Below are 9,554 nucleotides of genomic sequence, written 5' to 3'. Positions count from 1 at the left end.
AATATATATATATATATATATATATATATATATATTTATAAAAGATTAAGATGAAGCACTAAAATAACTACAACTGAAACAGTAATTAAACAGCAAACAGTAATATTTAAAAAGAACAAAAGTACAAGTAAAATGAAAATAAAAGTAAAATTACAAAAAAATTAATTACAATTCAAATTAAAACTGAAAATCTAAAATATAATAATAATTAATTAAATAGAAATAATAATTAAAATATACGATTTAATAAAAAACTATAGAATATAAAATAATACTAAAATAACACTGGTGGGCTATTAAAAAAAAATGATAATCACACTTGAGCTACAATACTCATCATGCTCACAAATACTAACAATACTTGCACACCTTAAATATACCACTATTTCTACAGATATGGGACATGTTTTCAAGTTTATTTGTCCTAAATCAATTAGAAATGGTCCTATATCTTATACTTTTAGGAAAAGGAAAATTAACTCTTGTATTTGAAAGAAATGCTATACTTACGGAAGTCACGTTAAAATGTCCTGTACCTAATTTATTGCAAAACATGAAAATAATTTAAATTTATATTCATTCCATTATAGAATTGTTTTCTTTTATATTGCTGTGCTGCCAATTCCTGCCCCTAAAAGACAGATAAATAAGCTAAGAGAAAGACTACAAGAAGAGTTCTGTAGACAGAATTGCTGCAGCTTAACTCCTTATATCCTCACATAACCAACAATGTGAACAGAAGACAGATGTGTATGGAGCCTTTGATTTATATGGATTATGCGTTTAGCTCGATTGGTGGTCATATCATTTTCCACTATGCCGCATGTTTAGATGTTGATCTCATTCTTTTAATGTGCTGCCAGACAGTACGCTTTCATCCGAATGTTTATCCTGGAATCGCCTTTGTATGCAGTTCAAATGAGGTGGAATTAGAAATGCATATCGCATTGCCAGCAAAATATGTTTCTTTAGAATATTCTCTTTCAGTGAGTCATAACGCAAGCATTCGCATCTTCCCCTTAAAACAAGAGCGAAGAAGGAGAGCGCAGGATAACCTTGTTCCTTGGATGATTCAGCCCAAGTCTCTGAATTTGACAACAAACAAAACAATGCAGCTGGAACCTTTCCTCATATGGCTGGCCTTTATCATGTAAAAGGGGTCACATCATACTTTCTTCTCCACTGAGGGCCACTTACGATAAAGTTTTCATGATCATTTTCCACCCTGATGATCATCTTTCACACCACACATGCAGTGTAAGTGCAACATCTGTGAACAAAACTGCAGCTCTATACAGAAAAGAAAGTGATCTTTTGTTTAAATTACTACATGAGGTATTTGATAACTTGCAAAAAATACAAAGAACTCTTTAAACTCTAATTTACATGAGGAGATGGATTATATTTACATCTAAATGTTAATGCATACAGAACTGAACTCAAATCTTCAAGTGTAGCTATGCTGGATTCACTGCTTTTTGTCTGCCTTTTGCACAAGGTTACAGTATGTTTTTATTATACATCATGCTCTTTTAATAAAAAAAAATACATAAATAAAAAATAATTTTAATTGCTCATGATTCCATGGTTTTAAAAATTCCTTTGAAAGAAGCAACCTAAATCTGATTCTGTAGAGAGCTTCACTCAGGCTGCACAGGGAACGGAGGTTTGCCCTTGAAGTCTGGGGCATCCGGTGCTATCACTGGGGAAAGTATAGGCTAAAGGCTGGATTGGGCATGGGGAAGTAGGATCATGTCACGGTGTGATGGATGTTCCGTGGTCCAAAGGAAGACGTGTTAAAAGTAACAGCAACCAGCATGGAACAGCAATTGGGTTTGTACTACAAAATGGTTTAAAGGGGTCATATGACGTTGCTAAAAAGGCGGCGGGCTTGAGTGAGCGGAGGCCGGCGGGCTTGAGAACGGCGCTGCCGGTGGATTTGACGAAGGAGCGTCTGGCGGGCTTGCGGCAACCACATGTGACGACCCCGGGCTGGACTCCGCTTCGTCCACGGTGAAAGCCGTTCCGGCGATCCACAGCGCGAAGTTGATGTATTTCCTCTGCAACCAGCACGGATCAGCTCTAGGCATGACAAAGCGGATATGGTCCTCTTATGGAAGGCCAAACAAAGTAGTTTCGCTTTCACAACGAATCACACAGCGCCTTCACGACACGGCGGCAGCAACAATACTACAGCGAGAATAAAAGTTACGACTCTTAACTTTTATAAAGAATATCTCTTTGGATTTGAGACTTTAGTCTTTGCAACTTTAAAGATCTTCTTTATGCACCAAGAGCTTGTAACACTCCAAAGAGAAAGGGCAAATTGAAATTGCATCATATGACCCCTTTAAAGAAGACAAACAAGTTGAGTTTGACTTGAGTTTACAAGTCATTTTTAGGAGGGGGGTGATCCTTTTTCCAACTCAGTGATTCTGTTTTTTTATTATTTTTTTTTTTTCCTGATATGTTGGTGTTATATCTTTCACTTGGATGTTATAAGTTGCACTGAATAAATACAGCTGGATAAAACAAAAACTGTGTCCATCTTCATTTCAGGCTGCAAAGCAACAAAATGTGATTATTTTAAATCAAGCTTGTCCAACACAGAATGAGATAAGTGATAAAATGACTTCTGAGGCAGTAGTTATATAGACAACCTTAACATTGACTCTGTGTGTCCAGTGAGGCACAGCACAATCCTCTTGGTCTCCATGCAGTTCCACCTCAAGCTACTAGAACACTAATGAACCAAGAAATGTAGTTCAGACACTTCCATTAAACTAAATTCTCTTCCAAGTGTTCATAATCTGACGGGTCCGTCCATCGTAGACTAATCATGTAGTACACAGGGACTAAAATCACTGGATTATATTCTCATCTCTCACACTCACTCTACATCTTCAGAGTAACTTTTTGTGCAGCATATACATTAGTTAGTGTCCTGTAATTCAATTTGGAAGTCTTTTACATTGGACTTTGTAAATGTTAAACATGATTTCATTATATTTCTAGGTATTTGTAAGTTGTAGCATGGATACATTTTTAGGGTTTAGTAGATAATTAAACGTACAAAATGCATGGACAGCCATTAAAATGGAAATCTTTTTGTGTACACTAATGTTCAAAGGTTTGGGTTCAGTAATACTTATTTATTTATTTACACAAAAAAGCTGCATTCATTTTTAAAAATACTGCTAAAACTAATATAGTTAAATATTATAACAAAAAATATTAAAATAATATTATTAAAATAACTGTTTTCTAGTCCAGTCTTCAGTGTCACATGATCCTTCAGAAATCATTCCAATATGCTGATTTGCTGCGCAAGAAACATTTCTTATTATTAATGTTAAAAACAGTTGTGCTGCTTCATATTTTTTGTAAAAACCTTGATATATGTTTTTTTCAGGATTCTTTAATGAATAGAGTGCAAAGAGCAGCATCTATCTGAAATACAAATCTAACATTATAAATGTGTTTTTAAATGTCAATTTTGATCAATTTAATTCATCTTCACTGAATTTACTAACCATGATCTGTAATATTGTTTTATTAATATGCCGTATTTGTTGAGTTTTGATAATTCAGCCACACAAAAATTGCAAATGGATTACTTTAACTAGTTTAATCAGGGTTTCATTTATACATAAATTGGCCAATTAAGGCTGTTCTCTGACCAAGTTTCTCTTTCATATATGCCCATCATTCAAAACAGGATTTGTAAAGATTTACATATTGGCTTTACATTGTAGATTCCTAAGTGTCAGTGTCTATCCAAACGTAAAAATGTACGCACACACTTATATATGTACACAAATACAAATAAGATCAACTGGGAATGTTCAACCCTCGGCAGAGCAGGACTTGAGTGGAACCAATTGGAGAATTTAGTCAATCTCAGCATGAATCTTAATACATGCAGTAAATTAAACTGATATAAATATTTAATATTTATCCATTTACATTTTTAGACTATATATTGAAGTAGTGTACATAGTTCAATATAAACAAAGAAATAAACACACTGCTACTTGCTCAAACTTCCACAACAAATGAATGCTGGCTTCTCAAGGTCATGTTCTACTGTGTGTGTGTGTTGTAATGGAGGGCAGTCTTCTCCAACCCAGCGATCCCCTGTGATGTGTCCTCATTGTCATATTGGCTTGAGCCAGGCGAGAAGAGAGAGAGAGAGACACAGGAAACACTTTCCAAAAAGGGGTCAACAACCTGTCATTTTCATTTGCTTGGCGGTCTTAATAAAGTCCCACAGGCACTTGGGCTGTTCTGTTAATCACGGCAAATCATGCAGTAGTACAGCAGCAGTCACACACTCAAACGCTACTTAATGTAGAATACTCAAATACTGCACCTCATCTCGATTTCTGATCTTATAGAGTTGCATGTTAAACATCACAACATAATGATAATTGGGGTTATAATACAGGTCATCCTTTTGAAAAAAAAAAAAGTTATTAAAAGACAAGAAAATGTGACTGTATTGTTCAAAAATATAATCATAATAATAACAATATTATATACAAATATTATAACAAATATAATAATAATTAATATATAATATTATAATATTAATATAAATAAACATTAAAAAATATATATTATTACTGTAGTCTGGATTATTTTTTATAATTTCAAAAATATAATAATAATAATAATAATACATATGATATATTCAATAATATTTGATATATTATACAAATATTATAAATATAATAGAAATTATACATTATAAAATATAATTATAAAATAATATTATGATACACATCGCAACATTATAATAATTAGGGTTATAATAAAGGTTAACTTTAAATTCCTTATTTGAAAAAATATATTAAAAGTTATTTTTCTCATTACTAAAAAAACATTTATTTATTTTTAATAATAATATATTAGAAATAATGCATGAATATATTATAAATTATTATAAAATATAACTATAAGAATAATTTTATGATTTTATTAGTAGCAATTAATAGTAGTAATTTGGTATCCTTAATATTTATTTACCATCAATATTAATGCAAAAGGCTTCCCCAAGTCTTTTTACTGTTAAACAAATGTTAGAAATTCATTCAGCGATGTTGACTGTACAATGACATCATCGCTGCCATACTAATTAGCCAATGAGCTGGCCAACAGCACACCGACAGGAAGTGGAGATAAGTCCAAAATTGTGCCATCAATCCTTCACATCCTCCCTCATCCATCTGTCCCCACTAACCAAAGCCATTCAGTGTCCCAGCATGCCAAGTGCAACGTTCTGCAACAGCACAGGTTCTGCAGGGATTTGGTGCAGAGACAATTATGTTCAACGCTTGCCTGTAAATCTAACATGTAACATGCAAACTACATTATGATGCCTTCAGCTCTAAGAATAATGTGACAGTAAAATGTTTTATGACTTGTATCACATTGATACAGGAAGTTGGACTGTTTTGTTTAGCTCAATTGATCATACTGTAACAGCAGTGGAGACAAGCATGTGCAAGTGCATGTAGACTGTTTGGAACAGTGAACAAAATGATCCCAAAACAGAGATAACATACGTGCATGACGAATATACAAAAATCTCCAAATTAACATTAACATTAAAATCTTCCAAGAGCTGCACTCATGCATTTTATATGTATATTAATTAAAGTCAGCATGAAGTGGAAATAGTGATGATCTTTTGTGATGTACATTCGAGTAAAAATGCCTCTCAAATGAGAAAAAAGTTGGGCAGGACTTTTCCATTTTTGTATTTTCTCTATCTACAAAAAAAAAAAAATAATAATAATAATAATAATTTGTTATGATTTAAAATAGAAACTGCAATATTTCTTAAAAATGTTAACAAATATAACTTTATTTTATTATTTATTATTAATTAAAAATAAATATACAGTATTAAGCAAATATTTTATATATTAATTAAAGTCAGAATGCAATGAAAACTGCAATTGTCTTTTTTTTTTTCATTAGTTTGTCAACTATAGTCTTATTTGTGTGTATTTCACTTAATAAAAAAAAAGAAAGGAGAAATACCTGAGACAAAGTTGACCCTTAAACCTCCATTAAACCTCTTGTGCTATGAAAGAGCAACCTCTAAGCAATAACATTTCCAGCTAGGCATCCACTTCACGTCTGTATAAAGCATCATCCCTGGAGCAGGAATGGCCTCAGTCGGCCTGACTGGACACACACCCACACATGCACACAGACCACTCTCACACAAAGGATTGCCTGAGAGTCCTGAGCATGTGGAGAGGAAAAAAGACAAGTAGCATTCACACATGCACTTGCACATACAGTTCTCGGAGTTATTCATCAGTGGTGTTTGCTAAGGCAAACAGCACTATTATTTACTGACATTAACACAATAACAACCACAGAGCATCACCTAGGGCCCTATGATTTCAGCCATGCAGAAAACACGGGTGAAGTCATGAAATTCAGACATAAAATAAAAATCTGTCGCAATGTCATGTAATTTGACACATTTTGGATGAGTAAATCAAAAGTAGGGCTGCACAATTAATTTCCATTGCTGGAAAAATTAATAAATACATACAATTATTAACTCTTTCCCCGCCATTGACAGAATTGTCTGGCTTTCCGCGTTTTCACTGGTGTATGGTAGGAGGTGCTATTACACATCTTCTGAAAGATTACTGAACGTCTGGATCAAAACACAGCGAAGAAGAAGCAGAAACAAGCAATCACATATGTAAGCAGATGCATATGTCATAACGCAATCATCAAACATTAAACAGCATATAAATCAAAACTGCCTAACTTTACCGAATGAAATGATGGTCCAGGAAGTGGAATAGGACCATGCGGGCTTTGGTGTGTTGATGGAAGTGATCTATTCCATCTATAATTTGATCATCGTTCTGAATCTGATCCAGGCGTAGCGATTTTCTCAGCTTTTTGTTCAAGAAAAGCTTTTGGTTTTCAAGCTTAAACTTACCCACATTCAAGTGTTGATAAAAAAAGATTGCATTAAGAATAAAATGTGTTTTTTATTTTTAAAGCAGAGGCTCTGTTCTTTGTTTTGACATATTGCATGTTCAGATATTCATACAACAAAATATTCTGGGTGCCATTAAAATCATTTAAATTAGTGAAAATGATCAAAAATGCTGGTGGTGGCTGGCAACTTTAAAGAAAAAAATACTGGCGGAGAAAGAGTTCAATTGGTAAAGTCTTACAAACATGCTTTTCATTATTAAAACGTAATAAAACCATTAAAAAAGGAATCCAGGCAACTTAAAGGCGCTGCAAATAATACTTTTTTGACTGTACTAAAGCATAAAAATACCATAAAATGTTTGCAGATATTTAGGAAACATGCTAAGCTGACATACTTGTTTCTCTGAAAAACAATCCTACAGTCAGTTATTCTACTTTGAAATGTGCGTTCTGTGTCGGAATGTCTGTTTTTGTTTTGGTCTCTGTGATTCCGCCCATTGACAATTTGCCCAATAGTATTTCAACACCCCGGGTTGTCAGTTGGCGGAAAACACGGCGTACTGCAGCCATGGAAACTGGCAAACGAACTGGATCAGTCAAGAAATCTAGGCATAAAAACATAAAAATTGTTAATAAAATAAAATAATTATATTGTTTGTTTTAAAAACATGCTTTTTATTATTAAAATTTAATAAAACCATTAAAAAATGAAAAGTGCTGCATGTAATTTTTTGTACTAAAGCATAAAAATACCATATATAATTGCAGATAATTAGGAAACATGCTAAGTTCACATAGTTGTTTCTCTGAAAAACATATGCTACGGATAGTTATTCTACTTTGAAATGTGCGTTCTGTGTCGGAATGTCTGTTTTTGTTTTGGTCTCTGTGATTCCGCCCATTGACAATTTGCCCAATAGTATTTCAACACCCCGGGTTGTCAGTTGGCGGAAAACACGGCGTACTGCAGCCATGGAAACTGGCAAACGAACTGGATCAGAGATCGCAGATTCTACCCGACCTAAAAAGCCTCGACAACCATCTAAAAAATCTCCATGACCAGAGGCATATTAAAACGTGGATTAATCACCTCATCAGCTAACAGTCTAAGCCTAGTCGCCTACCAATGTCAGTCGTGCTTGTCCCTGTTGCATGTCCTCAATCTGGCAACCCCTGTGAGTGTTGAGTCTGAGGAGGGGGGCGGTAGAAACAATATTTTGAATTTGGACTGCAGTACCCATTTCATCCGCTATCTGTCAATATTACATACTACACCTTTAAAACACAAAAATGGAGTTTGGGGTAAATGATGCAGATTTCATAGGGCCCAAAAACTGTAGTTTATAATTTATAATAATAGTAATTTATGATCATTTTAATTAATTATACATGAATCAAAAGGTGATTACTAAAATTGAACTGAACCATTAAAAAACAGAGGGGGGGGGGGGAGAGAATTTGGTAAAAATTAAAACAGATTTCATATGGCTCTAAACACCCTACTAACCACTCAGAACATCCTAGCAACTGCATAGCTTTACACAGGAAAACATTACTCTCAAAATCTAACAAAACCTAGTTAGTGATATTGTTTCAAGCTCATCTTAAAAAATGTGATCTAATCTCTATTTTGCTCTGACCTGCATATTAAATCTAAACTCATGACTCCTTTTCACTATTTCTCAAGACATCTGAGCATCCATTGAAAGCCTCCACAACAAAATACATTAGAAAGTGTGTGAATCTGAACACTTGCACACATAATTATGTCATTAGCAATGCAGCAGGTATCATTTATTGGCTTTGTTGCAGTGGGGAACTGCAGACGTGAGGCAGACCTTTACCTCTTGTTCTGCCGCTTTGTTCTGCTCTCTAATGGGGTCTTGCAAGAAGAGCTCTTGCCCTCCCACACACACGCTCAGAACACGCACACACAATATGCACACCCCAAAACAAAGTGCACACATTGTACAGACATTCACACAAATGTTTGCATGCATCCAGACAGCCAAAGCCTGGAACATTTTCTCCTGTGTCTCGGTACAGTATGCACTCAGACAGTAAGAGAGCTGCTTACCCTCCCCCATCAGACAGCATGGCTTTGAGAGCTGCAGGCGATGCCAATATCCAACCATTTGATGCCTGTATAACACACACACATGAATAATGGAAGATTAGATCCAACATTGAAAGATCTGATTCTGTGAGTGTTTCTTTTTAAAGATGTGTCACTATTAGCTGTAATTCAGATTTGAGCGAGAAAAGGCAAACTTGTTTGAACACACAACATTTTGTTTTCTTTGTTCTCAAAATCTCTGTTCGGTTATGTTCGGAGAGTATATGCACTGAAAATGGCTTATTATTTATTTTTTAAATAGCATAATGTAACGAGATGTTTCAATCTGTAGCATGCAACACTGTTGCCCCATTGTGCTATATGTTTAGCCTAGCAAGTTGTATTTAGTTTTTAGACATACAGGTGCATCTCAATAAATTAGAATGTCGTGGAAAAGTTCATTTCAGTAATTCAACTCAAATTGTGAAACTCGTGTATTAAATAAATTCAATGCACACAG

At 34.3% G+C, this 9,554-nt stretch overlaps 1 long non-coding RNA gene across 1 annotated transcript in view; it reads right to left on the bottom strand.

The window, feature by feature from the left end:
* LOC107662267 (uncharacterized) overlaps positions 1-9,554 on the bottom strand; it is a 95,046-nt gene that overhangs the window by 15,132 nt on the left and 70,360 nt on the right. Inside the window, exon 3 of the long non-coding RNA XR_001631200.1 lies at positions 9,056-9,120. This is a non-coding gene — a long non-coding RNA (uncharacterized LOC107662267). The remainder of the gene's footprint in view (positions 1-9,055; positions 9,121-9,554) is intronic.

The sequence above is a fragment of the Sinocyclocheilus anshuiensis genome, unplaced genomic scaffold (genome assembly GCF_001515605.1).
Source record: "Sinocyclocheilus anshuiensis isolate Anshui unplaced genomic scaffold, SAMN03320099.WGS_v1.1 scaffold579, whole genome shotgun sequence".
Taxonomy (NCBI): Eukaryota; Metazoa; Chordata; class Actinopteri; order Cypriniformes; family Cyprinidae; genus Sinocyclocheilus; species Sinocyclocheilus anshuiensis.
This window is presented reverse-complemented; position numbering and strand designations above follow the sequence as displayed.